This window comes from Camelus ferus, chromosome 5 (genome assembly GCF_009834535.1).
Source record: "Camelus ferus isolate YT-003-E chromosome 5, BCGSAC_Cfer_1.0, whole genome shotgun sequence".
Taxonomy (NCBI): domain Eukaryota; kingdom Metazoa; phylum Chordata; class Mammalia; order Artiodactyla; family Camelidae; genus Camelus; species Camelus ferus.
This window is the reverse complement of record NC_045700.1, coordinates 77759715-77775842: the sequence shown is the minus strand read 5'-3', so window position 1 is coordinate 77775842 and position 16128 is coordinate 77759715. Positions and strand designations below refer to the sequence as shown.

The following is a 16128-nucleotide window of genomic DNA, read 5'->3' as shown; positions in this document are numbered from 1 at the left end:
AAAAAAAAAAAAAAGATTTGAAAATCTAAAAATTGTACTCACTTAAACTAAAAGCCTATCACATTCTCCAGGTTCTGTTGTTTGCTGCCTTGAGTTGACCTCCCCAACCATCCCTACAGTGATGGCTACTTCTTTTTCAAGGCTGGAAACAGTTGAAATACTTTTTTTCTTCTAGTGAATATGGTTATTTTAATCTCTTGTTCTCAAAATTTGAAATTGGTGCTCAGTTCAGCATCCTTTATGGCCACGTGAATCTTGAAATCTTTGTAGAAAAATTAAGAAGACAGGGGAGCCGTCTGGCCCTCGCTTCCTGCTGAGCATTGATGTAACTTATAGTTAAATGGACATCGGAGTGGTACTCATTGATGAGAGACAGAGACAGCGACAGAGAGGTAGAAGAACCCAGATAATTCCAAGAATCTCAAGTTGTGGATTCACTTTGGCCAAATGTGTCACTGGCGGTCCTCGTGGGGGCGCACTAAAAGGTACTCAGGTGAGAGATATCTCCATTGTAAACATGACAAGCTTGGGTGCCATGGGTCTACTAACTTGGTTTTGCAAAACTGAAATGACTGGGTGCTAGTCAATTGGTGTCTATTACATTTAAGGCTTTAAAAAGACGCATGGGTAACATTATTAGCTAGAGACACTTAAGGAAAAAGGTAAATTCCTCTCGTGGCTCAAGTTAAGTCCTGGAGTGGATAGAAATAGAATGCTTACAGCCTGAAAAGCAGGTCTCAGTGTTCCACTAGCTTAACCATTGATTTACCAGGGAATGGGGCTGGGAGCCTGTCTAAAAACCTCCCAAGCATGGTTCTCTTTTTATTAAAACCAACAGCTTGCTTGTTCTTGTGGAATAATGAAAAAGGTAAGCGAATAGGAAAATGCAGTCACGAGAAGTCTTCTAATTAATAAGAGAAGTGTAGAGAGAGGAAATAGGAGAGATCATTCTTTGCATGTGAATAATCTCAGAATTTAAGATATTTTTCAAGAATTGGTGACTAGGAAGATCATTTGAAGATGCATTTGAGTTGGACCTTAAAGGGTGCCCAATACTTTCATAACAACGTGGATGGAAAATTCTTCCCCAACTGAGGCACAGCAATGGACGTAGGCTGGCTTAGCTGGGCTGAGCAGGACCCGTGTGTGAGAGAAGTGAGGTGTCAGCTGGTGTCATATTCAGAAGTCTGGACTTCATGGAGAAATGGTGAATCACCGACATGTTTGAGCAGGGGAGTGACATAAAGTGATAATTAAGGACGCATGATATGATGCCGTTGGGCAGGAAGGATTGCATCAGGAAGGGGCTGGAGGCTGGAGGGTGAGCAGAAGGATGTTGTAAGAAAGAGGTAAAGTGGGAAGGGATCCAGTCCAGAGCCAAGGTCTAATCCAAAGACAAAGAAAATTTTAAAAATTAGGAATAGCCAAGTATTATGGTTACTTTGGAAATGAACAGATTCATGAAAAATGTATTTGAGTACCAGCTAGAAAGCATCTACATAGCTTTGCTAGATTCTGAGGGGACACATTTGTTGCCTCAGTCACCTCAGTAAATACAATTGCACGCTCAGCGTTTTTATTGTTCTAGTTCCTTCTAGGAACAACATAAACTGAAACTTAAAAATACATACGTATCATTTAGTCTGTTTGTATGCTTATGTATTTGTGTGTGTGTTCATGCATTAATTTCTGGGTGGGAGGAGCTTTTGGTAGGGTAAGTTGGTTTGAAAATGGCACTTTTGGTCTTACAAAGGTTACAATTTAAAGGGAAATTATAAGCTATTATTTGGAACCTCCTTCCCTTTCCCCTTCTTCCCCTTCTCCTCCTCCTCCTCCTCCTCATTCTCCTCCTTCTTCTCCTTCTTCTTCTTTTTTTTCCCCTGAAGTACAACTCCTTATTCCAGAGGAAAAAGATTAAAACTTTTGGTAATGACTTATGTGGCAGATGAGGCTTAGCAAGTTGTTCTTTCATAATTCCTGCCACATGAGAGCCCTGTTACTTGTGGCCAAGATGACATCCACTATAGAAAGAGATTTGCGTGAAGGCTCTCGGAGAAAGAGAAGTTGGAAAATTAGGTTTGATTATTGCCCTTAATTTTTGATAATAACGGGTACTCAAAGCTGAAAAGAAAACTTGGAATTTTGAAAGGTGTGGGAGGGAGAGGTTGAGCATATGATACAGATTATGTCAATATATAGCATTCCTTTTTTTCATAGGAGCTGTTTTCCACCCCCTCTTTCTTCTATAAAGAGTTACAAACAAGAGAAAAATAAAAGAATTGACAGCAAGGGCTTAGTTCTTGGTCATAATCCGTTGTGGAAGCATATGTTCCATGTAATATTTATGAGGGGTGATCCCTGTAATTGGATGGAAAGCGGTCTCTGGTGCTTTTATGAATTAGAAAGTGCATGTAATTATGGATCTACTTCCCTAAGCAATTACCATTTTATAGGTCTTGTGTGTAATCGAAGATCTTTAACCCTTAAGATGATGTTGTTGAAGAAGTTACAGAGCCTTCAGCTCTCAGAGACTGTTGGGTCTTTTATTTACATATGGTTCTCCTCTTGTCGCATTCTCATTCTCAGAAGACCTCTTATTTATACTATTTGCTTAACATTTCTCTCCTCCTATTAGTTGTTAAGTTTCAGGGGTATCTATATCTGGCCATCTAGCCCTGACCTTCTTTGAGCTTCAGTTCCCCATATGCAGTTACCAACTCAGTTTTTCTATTTGAAGAGTTAATAAACACCTCAACTTTATCACGGCCCAAACAACTCCCCTCCTCCCCAAGAAAATCTGCTTCTCACTCAGGCTTCCCCATCACTAGATTTCTCAGGCAAAAACCTGGGAGCCATTCTTGACGCTGCTCTCTCCCTCACATGTCGTGAGCAGTCCATCGACGGTCCCTGTCACCTCTAACTGTCAAATGTGTCCTGAGTCTGTCTGCTTCCCATCAGCTCCACTGCTACAATCCTAGTCCAGCCGCCCTCCTGCCTTTGTAATGGCCTCTGAACTTGCGTCCTTGACAGCACGCTACTTTCAAAGGGTACATCAGGTCGAATCATTTCCCTGCTTAAAACCCTCCAGCAACTTCCCATTGCAGCTAGAACAGATTCCAAGCCCCTTATCTGGCCTGCCAAGACCTTACGGCACCTGACAGCATTTATCAATTTCTCCTGTATTTACTTCAGTGGATCAGTTACAATGGTCTTCTTTGAGACTCTCAGAAAAACACAGAGACTTTTACTCTTTCCTCAGATCTAATCAGTCTTCTTTGCCTTGATATCTCCAGTACTAGAAAGGGTGACTAGGATGTGGCGGACACTCAACAGATACTTGTCGGCTGAAGGAATGAATACAGTTAGCATTACAGAAGTCAGATATTGTAGTCAAAGCATCATGAAAATCAGCAAATCCAGATCGCCTAGAAAACTCAGCAAAATGGAGGAAGGAAATGTAGAAAACCAGCTCAGGTCTATTTATCTATAAGAAGGTTATTACATATAAGCCATCATTTTAACATGTGATAGAAATACATTATCCTCCAGAGATCACATCACCCCTGAGAAGCTGTATAAGTTTTCACAACTCTTTTATGACAACACTGAAATATTACTAAAGATAAGAAGAGGTAATGTTTGAAAGTGCATTCCAAGAATATTTGTGCCCTGATTTTTTGCAAGGATAACTCATAATAGCAAGTGTTATACATATGAATTTGATTATGGAAAAATTACAGAGCTTTACAAATAGGAAATATAACTGTCTAGCTGATTTCTTTTTTAACATTTGCTGTGGTAAATAGTGCATACTAGACCATTTCCAAATGAAGCCCCGAATCAAATGCATTTTTTAATGAAATGAAACACATAAATAAAATATTAGTTTTGATATTGGACCATAAAATAATAAATCCTTTACCTTTGGCCATCTTTTTGTCAAGAACATAATTTTCCCCTCTTTCGCAAAGGGCTGACACTTCTTCCAAGGTTGAATGCAAATTACCAATGAACAAGACTGTTTATTTTATCATTTAATTCAACTTTCTCTCTTGCTTGTTTAAAGACACATACAAAAAACTTTTCAAAAGAAACCTTTTAGCTTTTCTTCCCTCAGGACTGCTATTAATAAGCACACCAAAAGCAAGGGAGATTTGAGCTATTTTAAAATATGCAACCCATAGTAATGAATTAATTACCATATAATACTTAAAGCTTTGATTATTCGTACATGAGCGCTTCCATTATTAATGATTGCTTATGAAATTAATCTTTCTAATTTCCATTATGATTCAAATTAACTTGATTAGTTGGTCTCATGATTCACATTTCTATCAACCTCTACTTTTAATTTCTGAAGCATGAAATGACATAAAATGTCTTTGGGGGAAAGCACTTAAAATTAAGATTTTACTTTGATGTACTAAGTAAATGAATTGAATTAGATGACTAGTAATTGAACTTTGTTTTCATTCACACACTGTCCTCTTGTGTTTAAATGTCTACATTGCATGTTAAAATGAAGATCCAAAATCAAATGCAAAGAGTTAATTGCTTCTTGCACTTGGGAAGCTACGTTTATCTTTATGTTTGGTCTAAAAATTATCTGCCTTATTGAGATTGTAAGTGAACGAATGAAAACGTCAAATAACATGATGAAAATTAAGTACTTTCTAAAAACACAAAGTAAAGGCTTCCAGAACGCATGTTTGTGTTGACAGGATATAGACTGTCTTTTTAAGAGCATACTTGGGGATTTCTTTTAAAGTAAAATCACTCAGTACTAAATAGTTCACTTCACTTCCTCCCCATCCCCTAGATTTTTCTTTTTAAGATGCTAGTGTTTTCCCTAGAGGTTTTGGCAAAGAAGAATTTAGTGATGATCTAGTGCAGACATGAGGAGCAATTAGGCCCTCAATCAGGGCTTTGTGCTTATTTAGGAATTATGCGATCCTAATAAATATCCCCCAACTGCTTTAGTTGAACATTCCCCACCCTTCCACCCCCCTACCCCCCGACATCTTTTCTCTCTTGATTTGAAGTGAAATCGGGGTGAAAACCTTCTAAATGCTGTCTTTTTGTTTCCGTTTATTTCAAGTATATTTTGGATTGGCTGGAGGGTCAACTTGTGGATTTAATTTCTTTACTGTTTCTTTTTATTTCTTGAATTGTCTTCCCCACCTCCCTCCCCATTTTCTTCTGAATGATGACTATTACATGCTGTGTTTTCAAATGCCATGAATCTAATTTTATTTGTTTGGTAGAGTTGATTGAGAAAGCTCGATGAGGTCTGTGACCATGATGTGGGAAATAATAAATGTCTGCCTAAGGGAATTGATCATTTTATTACAATATGTTCACTAAGAGCTAGTCATTCCAAGTAATTAGCATGATGCCGTCAGGGAAAAGCTACTTTCTGGGAGCAATGTATTTGCGCAGGTAAATGTATTTCCCTGAAGCTGGAAGAACACTTCTTAGATATATCAGAGGGTGCGTTCTCTTAGTGTTCGTTGACACTAAGAACCTGTGACTGAGAACATCCTTTTGTAAATTTCCCACTGCAGGACAGTGATGGATGGCACCCAGCAAAACCCAATCTCCAAAACACAGGAAGCTTTTTCTTAAAGTGATTTATATCCGAAAGAATTAGGATAGCAATCATTTGATGCTATTTCTTTGAGGAACATAAAAGGATGTATATATTGAGAAAGGAATGCATCTTACAGATCACCTGCCTAGAGGTGTGACAGCCCTGCTGGGTACATTTTTGGAGGTTCATGAGGGCAGGGAGCATGCTTGGCTTTGCTCACTACGGAATCCTTTGCATATAGTGTAATATCTGTCATGTAATAAACGTCCATTAAATATTTGTTGGAGGGAATGAATGAGAGAAAGTTGGCATGGTAAAATCCAAGGCATCCAAATGACAGTATTTTTCACATTGTACCATTGATTATCTCTCTCTGTCCACCTCTCATATATCTGACCTATCTAAATCTTATAGCTAGGAAAAAGATGACCTTGAAATTTGTGAGGAACTAATAGTAATGGCTTAATTTTTACAACTGCTGAAGTCTTTAATGAGAGACTCATCAAAGGTGTTTAAGAGAGGAATCTGCTGACTGGCATGGCATGGTGGGGTCACTAGGGTTTGAGGTCTGGCCCTAAGCTTTACAACTTTCAGAATCTGGATAATGTAGCTCAATCATGGATGTTACTACTGTCTCAAAAATTACTTCTGCTACTACTACTACTATTAGCTAATAAAGGTTAATCATGTCTTAAATGCTTCATTTAATCCTCATAACAACTTCCTGAGGTCAGTACTACCATTGCTCCAATTTTTTTGGATGAAGAAAGTGACATTCAGAGTGGTTAAGTAGTTTGCTCTAAATCACACAGCCCTACTGAGATAAAAACAAGAATGTTAATTTCATAAGAAAGAAGAATAAAAACTTAGGTATTAAAATAATGACATTAAAAATGCTTTTGATGTATTAAGAAAAAAAATGCCAATTCAGGCTTACAAAAATCGCCTTTTTGTTTAATATGCAATCTTGTCAGTGCATTTCTGTGACTACAAACCAAGTCTCCTTTATGAACAGGAAGCCCCAGTCCACTGACTCCCTCCTGCCCCACTGTGCCCCTTGATTGGCCATGGGATACAACTTTGTGTCTGCGAAGGGGGAGGTCTGAACTTTCCTTCTCTGCTGGAGTCTCTGGTTTCTTCCCCACCACTGTTGTAACTGGCCCTCACCCCTTCCTTCTGGGCCGAGAGGGTAACGAGCCTATCCTCAGCAACGCGGTGGAGAGTAGTTTGAGTTGGATAATTCGGATGACGTGACTTGCCAGATACTGCATGCAAGCCTCAGCTTGGAGTCCCCAGTAGGAATGTTGCGTGGCTTAAATCTGGGCCTGCCTTTGTCCTCTCTGATCGCCCGCCCACCACTCAGGAATGCCCCAGGCACACTCACCCCAGACCTACTGTGCCAGGATCTCCTCAATTTCTGGCCAGTAGCTTTAAAAAAAACTCCCCAAGTTTGGGAGGGTGCAGCTCAAGTGGTAGAGCTGAATGCTTAGTGTGCACGAGGTCCTGGGTTCAATCCCCATTACCTCTTCTAAAATAAATAAATAAATAAACCTAATTACCTCCCTCTCCTGCCAAAATATAAAATTAAAATAAATACATTTTTGAAACAGATTTCCCAAATTTTCAGATCAACTAGATTGTGGAAACACAAATCAAAGTCCTTGAAATGCAGGCCTGAAAGGATGAGGTCAAGGAACTACTAGACTGTTTTCCAAAATGCCTGAAAATTTTTACAGTCCCATCTTGTTACTAGAGACTTGCTATTGGCTATCTTTTAAATTTTTTATTTTAGCCATTCTAGTGAGTGTGAAGTGGTATCTTACTGTGGCTTTAATTTACAATTCCCTAATGACTAGTGATGTTGAGCATCTTTTCATGGGCTTATTGGACATTTGTATGTCTTCTTTGGAGGAATGTCTATTAAATCCTTTATCCATTCATTTTCCATTTGGGTTATTTGTCTCTTTATTGTTGAGTTGTGAGTGCTCTTTTTATGTATTCTGAAGACAAGCTAGTTCCTTAGCAGATATATGATTTGCAAATATTTTTCCCATTTTGTACATTATCTTTTCACTTTCTTGGCGGTATCCTTTGAAGCACAAAAGTTTTAAATTTTGAAGATGTCCAGTTTATCAGGTTTTTCTTTTGTTGCTTGTAATTTTGGTGTTATATCTAAGAAACCTCTGCCTAATCCAAGGTCATGAAAATTTATGCTTGTTTTCTTCAAAGAGTTTTATCTCATATATTGAAGTCGATTTTATGATTGATTTTAAGTGAATTTTTATATAAGGTGTGAACCGAAGTGGTTTAACTCATAGAATTCTTTCTTTTTGAATCTTCTAGGCTCAAAGAAGACCATTCTTTTCAGTTTACATGATCTTTCTTCAGATATTGCAAAGGCTGCAATCTTTTTTATACAAAGCCCAAATTATTTGATGTCTGGGACCTGCTCTTCTGGTATGTTGACCACAGAGGTAAACTGTCTTTTAAAGTGACTTTTGTAGATTGATAATCATGTTCATCATGTGTTGACTCTTTGGAAGAAAATGAGGTTCAGGTTCTCTGGGGTGGGGAAAACATGGTTTCCTATATGCTGAACATATAGAATAGATTGTTCTGAACTTTTGGTCATGGTGTGAGTTTGTAATTGGTCATGGTAAAAGTTTACAATTTAGTAAAATATATAGCTTTGCCTGAACTCAACTGAAAATCAAAATTACTATTTTGGTAGCCCTTTACTTTTTAGGATCTTAGAAGAAAATTTTTTGCTAATGTTAACTCAAGTTTGTGGCTGATAGGGGTTTCACAGGACAACATTTACCTTGGCATTTGTGGAAATGTGTCTGATTTCTAACTAGGTTACAAATTTCCTCCTGAGGCTAACTCATGGTGATGTAATTAGCTGGTGAAAGCTTGCAGTTCTGGGCTTCCCAAGACCCCTGGTGGCAAAGATGGGCCACGTGTTCCTGTTAATTGCTCCCTGGGTTACAATCTGAAGAGCTAGAAGCTGACAGTTCATGGCAGACAAGTCTCATTTGGCAACTGAGTTTTCCCAAGTCAACAAAGCATAAGGTCGTTGATTCTCAGAGGATAGGAAAACGGGCCTTTTCAAAAGGAAATCTTATTTGTTGGGAGTGAGTAGGGATCACGGACCAAGTTAACTTATTTTTTAATTACTGTACTTGACTGATTTGCGTACACACTGGCATGGCGGTTTTGCCAGAAGCCTGAGGATCAATGAGAAGAATAAGTTTTCTTCAACTAGAGTTACAAGTAACTTCTAAATTTAGGACAAGCCTCCCATCATTATTATTTTATGTTCTGGTACCCATATTTGTGTTTATATTGAAAAAAAATCATGTTGTCTTCTCTTATAGAAGTAGATATAAATAAACATTCAAAACAGAAGCATACGACATGATATATGACTCAGAAAATAGGAACTAAAAAATGCAGTTTTGATGGATTGTCCATCTGGTTATAGACAACTGATTCATGATTACTGAGCTAGAGAATAAAAGTGGGATTACATCTTTAAAATTCTCAATCCTTCTTTCAATTTGTCACCTGATTTAAAATATATATATATATATGGCTTGCATGTGGATTTTCCTTAAAGCTCATGAAGCTTAATATTTTCAGTCCTTCATTTGCCAGAGCCTTATCTAGGCCCTGTACCAAATTTGCTTGTGGAATTTTGCATTCTTTTCTTTTAAAAAAAAAAGTCTCCATAATGTTTGCTTCAGGTTTCACAAATCTGGTTCACCCTGGTCTGAGTTAACTATGTCTCCTGTCTTTATAGAGGCTATTTTTTTAATTGTAAAAACAAGTGGCTGAATGCAGGTTATTTCTAAAATGAATTATTTCTTCAAGTCATATAAAGAGATGGCAAAGGGAAAAACCCTGGACTCTTGTATCTTAAAAAGTTAATCTCTATTTATCCATTGACTTTTATTCTCTTTTGCTTCAAACCCACAATGTAACACTGAGTGAACAGCTGAGGTCTAATGTGTTTAGTGGCTGGGAGTTTGGTTCTGTTCCTGACTCGGTAGGACTTGTGGAAAAGCCAGTTCTACTTTTCTTGGTGGCTCCACAGACCTGCCGTGTAGGATGCTGTATTAGAGCGATCTGGATTTGGCTTACCCAAATGCTATGTCTGGGTTGTAGTTTTTATATGCGTAAAATAGGCCTAAATGGCTTTCCTACTTCAGAGATTTCAGGTGATGTTGAAGGGAACAGATACTATTAGGAAGACAAGATGACTGGAAAATTAAGGGATTTCTGTGTCAGCTCTGGGAGGTTTGGTACAGGGTCTGGTATATAGTAGGTGCTCAGTAAAGATTTGCAACATGTAGCAAGCTCTGATTATTTTCACTAATCTCATGCATTAAGATACCACTAGTTGTTTTAATAATGATCCCCCTAATCTCAATAGCACAACACAAAAGAAGTTTATTTTTGCTTATGGAAAAGTCAAGTCACCATATTTTTGCTTATGTGGAAGAAAGAAGGATAAGGGGAGATTCATGGAGGGGTCCAGGACATTAACATCCTGCAAGATGTTGAGAGCACAGAAGGTGTGATGGGCCAAGTCTGGAAGTAGAGTGCACCCTTCTCACGTTCAAGACAAGAAGAGCTCGGTCACTTGTATTCAGCTTACTGCAAGGGAGGCTGGGAAATGAGACCCTGGTTGGTGAGCTGCTTCCTGGGAACTTCTCTGCACCATGGGAGGGCAGCTTCCATGGCTGCTGCACTGTAATACCGGATCTGATGAGAGCAAGGACAGGTTATCCCAGGCAGCAGTGATGTGGCATGTGATGGAGGAGGAACAGGACAAAGAAAGTTTCCAGAACATCAGTTAGAGAGGATGAATGGAAGCACAATAAGGATACAAAGTAAAAATAGAAGCAATTAATGTGAGAAATGTCCTCTGATCCATTTGTATAAAAACAAAGCGGCATGCTTTGGGAAAAAAAAAACCTGCATGTATCTCTCACCTGCATTTTTCTCCTTGGACGAAACCTTCCATTAATTTTCCATGCTTCACTTTGCCAGAGAGACTCTGAAAGCCTTTCAACAGCAGTTTTCAGTCTTGACTTTGAGTAAGAATGCTACACAATACTAAATCTCCAACATTCGACTCACTCCAGTTTCACCTTAGTGAACTTACTCTGAAAAACTTTATGGTTATGAAAAAAAAAACCAGAAAAACACCATTTACTTTTTTTTTTTATTAAACAGTTTGTTGTCCATTAGCAATAGTTTGGTTTTGTTTTGTTTTGTTTGGTTTTGTTTTGTTTTGTTTAGTGTTACTCTGCCAGTGACCTGGAAGTCTCTGAAATGAAACGAATTTCTAAAGAAGGAGGTCCACACACCAGAGTGAAGGTGGCAGTCTATATCTGGAAATCAAATTGTGCTGAAGTAGTTCCAAGTGAGTCATTCTCAGTGAGAAACAAATTGTTTGAACAATAGACTTAATTAACTTGTGTTTATGTCTTCCATCACAGCAGGTGTGAAGTCCCAGGGCATCTGCTGATACACCTGAGCTGAAGACCAAGTGCTGTTTCTAAGAGGGTGAGAAATGACTGAGGCGTTAAATAAGGCTGTGCTGGTCCCAGTAGTCTCCCCCGTTGCCCTCGGGGAAGGCTCTGAAGGGAGGGGAGGTAGAGGGCTGTCTCCTGGAGCTTTGTCTCCTGTATTCCTTTTCATTTGAAAAGAGCATTTAACATTAATAGAAGTGCATTTTGGGTTGACTTTATAAGGAGAACTCTCAGATACATGCTACTTCCAGATGGTACAGGAAGTGCCAGGAAGGTGAGGGCCAACTGGTATGCATGGAAACCCAAATCACATCCGTCCCTTTCTCATTTCTAATCTGATTGAGAGAAATCCCTTCCTTGTACAATGAAGCGCATTTGGGAAAATGCCTCAAGAGCGTCATCGTAGTTTTAGTTCCCTGGTAAATGGAATTAAACACTTTTGTCTCTTTGGAAATTCTGTTTGAAGTTGGGCTTACCTTCATCAACGTTCTTTTTCTTAGACTTTTAAAGTGTTTATGTAATGTATATTAAGTATGGCAATAAGATGCCTGGGGACAGATACTACAGAGCACAAACATAACTTCTTGTCTTGTGTTTTCAAGCTTGGTTTCATCCACTACTGATTGGGTTATGAAATTCACTTGGGTTTCCTACACTTTAAAAAAAAATCCGGTCTACTTATTATTAATCTTACTGTTGAGATCAGCTGCATTCTAGGTCAATGATGTGACACTCAACTAGTAGAAAATAGCTCCCCTCCCCAATTTTTTTTTCTGTCAGAAATTTTGCTGCTAATTTATTTGTAACACAGTTTTGGAGAGAAAAATATAATTGATAGGTTGAATTTGTTTTTAAGATTCAGGTTAATTCTAGAAGAGAAAAATGGAGCATAGTGCAGCTGTCTTACTAAAGACTTGTTAAAATTCTGACATATAACATGTATTTTTGTGCATGATATATTCATTCATCAAATACACAATCGACAATTATTGCGAACTCACTCTATGACCAACAGTCTTCTGGGTGTCAACAATACAAAACTGAATAAGACAACCATGATGAGTTTGCAGCATAAGGAAGGACATCTGATCTAGTAAGTTTCTCAGTTCTATCATTTATGGAATATGTTCATAAAATGTGACCTCTGGAATAGATTTCATGAAGTTCCCTTAATTGTCCCAGGTAACTGTCTTGAAACTTTTGAAAGTCAAGAGGTATGTCACAGGTTAATTTCTCCCAGAAGCAGATGCACAGATGGCGGTAGGAAGGCAAAGTTTTATTGGGCTGTAACGCCTGTGAAAGGAAACGGGAGGAAGCCAGTTGCGCAGGGCCTTCAGTCTGCAATACTGATCTGACAACACCTCTGCCAGCTCAGCCAGGCGCTCTGGGGAACAGACTGCCTGTTGGAGGAGCCCTGCATTGGGTAGAAATGGCTAAGCTTGAGGTTCTGGAGCGGTGCATGCAGATTCTCCAAGGTGCCATGGCGAACATACAGGAGTGCAGCAGGATGTTTTTAATTTTCCAGGGAAACATGGTAACATCTATCAGATACCATGCAAACTACTGCTCTTACCTTGTCTGGACCTAACTATTTGACAAAAGGAGCTGGCATGCAATTTCTTTTGGCTTAGGGTGTGCCATGAGAAAATTACATAGACACTGTGGGTGCCATGAATTGAGAAGGCTTGGGGATTTCTGGGCAAGACCGTGGTACCTTGGGACTCCAGAAGGATGTGCATGTGGCTATCACTGCCCTGCTGAGTCTGACTGGGGACCTGAGAAGAGTGTGACCTCAGTCTGAAGGCTGCGTGGTCCCTAGTAAAGCTGGTAGCTGGAGCCTGTCCCACTAACCACAGCTAAGCACACTTCCCACAAATAAAATGTTCCACAAATGTTGGGGAAATGAATGAAAATCCATTTGCATGGCCAGGGGATCACTGTCCGATGCTACACTGAAAGAACCAACCAGAACTGCTCCCTACGTGGGCGGGGGCTGTAGGAGGAGTCCCCCAGAGAAGTGGAGATTTTAGGGAAAAAACAACAGTCAGCTGGTTGTTCCAGGTGGGAGGCAACACTGTTGTAGTTCAGTTTGACTCAGGCTGGACCTCACCGTGGGAGGCGGCCCACACCTTTTCCAGCAGCCCAGTCCATCCCGATTGGATTCGGTTCCTTTGATGTGAGCAGACATGGTCGTCAGCGGAATTATTGGAGAGCTGCAGTTAGTGATTCCAAACAATTTTATAGAGAATAAGGAGCCGTTATACAGTTCTGATATCTGTGACCCCCAAGAGCTCCCCCATTCTTTAACAACTCATTTCCCACTCACGGAAGTGTTCTGTGGGTCTTAGTGTGACTATTAGGTCACCAGGCCCAGGCTTATGAATAAGCTTTTATGTGTCAAGTGTTGTATCTCACTTGTGAACTGCTTCTTACCTAGATGATAAAAAGCAATTTCAGTAGCACTTAACTTAATTGGTTTGTGACCAGACAAGAACCCTGGGTCCCACTTACAGAGCTTGGGCTGCACGCCTTGGTAATTCTAGAAAGCACGGGTCCCGTGTGTTCAGCCATCACCTTCAATCACCTATTACTTCTGAGCATGAAGGTGGGCAAATTCCCTGAGCGGGAAATAAGGTTTGTGCAACTTAATCTAGTAAATAACTGAAAGAAATTTTAGACAACCAAAAGGTGGGGCTTTATTTGAAAAAGATGCCAGATTTCTCATCCGGCCTATGCATTCTTGAATTTTTATCCCCCCTACCTATGGAGCTGCTCATGTTTGCACTCTATTCCCAAGCTCATATTTGCAAATTTTTCAAAATATTATCCTTTTAAAAAAAAAGTAGGCATGTTTACTTGATTGTCAGCCTGGTCAGAGGAGACCTCATCCTCTCTTACTTTTGTGAACTGGGACGTGGGAAAAAGAGCCCCACACACATCACATAAGCTTTGTCATCAGCTCAGTGCAGTGATCTTGGAAGGTCCCTTCCTTCTTTAGCTCAGTTTCCCACCTGTAAAATGAGGAGCCAGGAAGGGAGTCTGTAAATCCCAGAAACCTGCCAAAGGTCTGCTTCTGGCTCCTGGGCACCTCTTCCTGCCCCTGCCTGGGCGGGGCTCCCTTCCCCAGGTTGCCCTCCTCATCAGACCTCCTGTCTCCATCCCCAGCTCTGGGCTCAGATAAAAGCTGCTCTGGAAGGTGTGCCAAGCACAGCCTCCTCTATGGAGGAGAAGAAATTTGCTTTTCTGTCACCCACGGGAATTTCTCATTCCCCCAAGAGAAGTGGCCGTGACAAGTGCAAAATAGCACAAGGGCCCTCTGCTCAGCTGGTGACACCTGACTGTGTTTTCTGTTGACTCGAGCCAGTGATACTCAAGCCGCCTGTGGAAAAAAAATACCTATTTTTATCTGAGATGATGGACAGTAAATCATATGCCTGGTTTACAATAGCTCAGGGCCAAGAGGAACCCTGCCACTTAATAGGAAATACAAACCTTGGGCACACACGCCAATCTTTTGAAACAACCCATACAAAAGATGGGCAGGGCAGAGTTTGTGACTGTGGTTAGCTTTCACTTGAATGAGAGGTTAATTAACATAAAAATTAATTTTATGTGGCTCTCAACCAGCCCACAGTTTATATGCTGTAAGAGAATTACAGTAATTAGTGCATCCAGCCAGCACAACAATACAAATAGTTGGTGGCATTTGTGATTTCCTGCAGTGCCGCTGCTACCTGGGTAATTCTCCTTTTGAGTATCTGTTTTTCAAGAACACGGTTTTTAATAGCTTTGACTTGACATTTATGTCTTGAGCAAAACTGAAATGGGCAGCTGAAGACTAATTATACTAAATAGTCCAACAAGCATAATTATCAGCAATCCAGCAGGGGGCACAGAAAGCAATGTTTCAGTGTTTCTTTTTTTCTTTCTTTCTTTTTTTTTTTTTAATTTATTGAAAAAAAAATTTTTTTTTACCCCCTACCCTCAGTTCCTTGTTTCAGGCTTGTTTAGTGGAAGCGGATTTCCCCATCCTACTGACTCCTCTTCTGCACACTCCACATCGTGGTAACCCTGGAGCATTTTTATTTCAGCATAATTTTAAATTTTGGTTTCTGCTCTGTTAGATTCCTTTCATTCACAGAAGAAGCAAAATCTTGGCCTGAGCTGCATCCCAGGAAGGTTTTGAGCGCAACCTCCTGACCTGGTTTAAGGGCTGCGGGGCTGCCTACCACCCGGCGCCTTGCTCGGTGCTGGAGTGAACTGCAGAGGGGAGGAGAGGGTGTGCAAATGTGGTTTCTATCAAGTCAAGAGCATAATTGAGAAATGAGCTTTTCACTAGCAAATGCTAATTATAACGCAAAACTCCCAACAGTATACACAGGGGAAAAACAGATATGTAAGTACTGCACTGTAATTTCCTGCAGATCACAGTTGGCAGCATTCGACTGCACAAGTCAAGGACCTCATAGGCAAGATTATCTAGAAAATCCCTTGCTTCAGAAGCCAAAATCCTTTAAGTCTTCAGTATTTAAATGCAGCTGTACAGCTGATTAGATGTCAGAACTAGAGCACACTGAAGTGCCCTGTTTAGTGATTAACTCAATGGACCAATTTTGCTTTCAGATACTTCTACCAGAGGAAAAATTTGCATACAAATTTGGAAACGACTATCATCTTTCTGGGTTATGCAGGGACTGGGAGGTGCAAAATTTGTGAATGCCACCATAATCCTGTCCCACAATTATCTTCTCTCTAATTTAATCTCTTAGTGAATTATCTTTATCACCAAGAGTACCACACAGCCATGAGGGTGTTGCTAGAATCAAATCTTTTCTCGCTTTTTTTCTCAGTGCTTTATCGATTAGTAATCCCACTCTGTCTGCTGTGTAGGAATCAGCACTCGGAGAGGACTTTCAACACTGCACCATGGATTAAAATCTTTGGCTATATGTGAGTGTTCCCTAGTACAGGTATGGACGTGAGTTTTCTGCTTTTGTG

The 16128-nt window shown here is 39.9% G+C and overlaps 1 long non-coding RNA gene across 2 annotated transcripts in view; it reads left to right on the top strand.

Annotated features, from left to right (window-relative positions):
- Positions 1 to 16128, top strand: part of LOC116663761 — a 52667-nt gene that overhangs the window by 10731 nt on the left and 25808 nt on the right. Inside the window, exons 2-5 of one of the 2 annotated variants that reach the window (XR_004320085.1) lie at positions 7934 to 8047; positions 10898 to 11021; positions 11098 to 11164; positions 16021 to 16100. This is a non-coding gene — a long non-coding RNA (uncharacterized LOC116663761). Of the gene's footprint in view, positions 1 to 7933; positions 8065 to 10897; positions 11022 to 11097; positions 11165 to 16020; positions 16101 to 16128 lie in introns of both variants that reach the window. The other variant, XR_004320084.1, reaches the window with a different exon arrangement.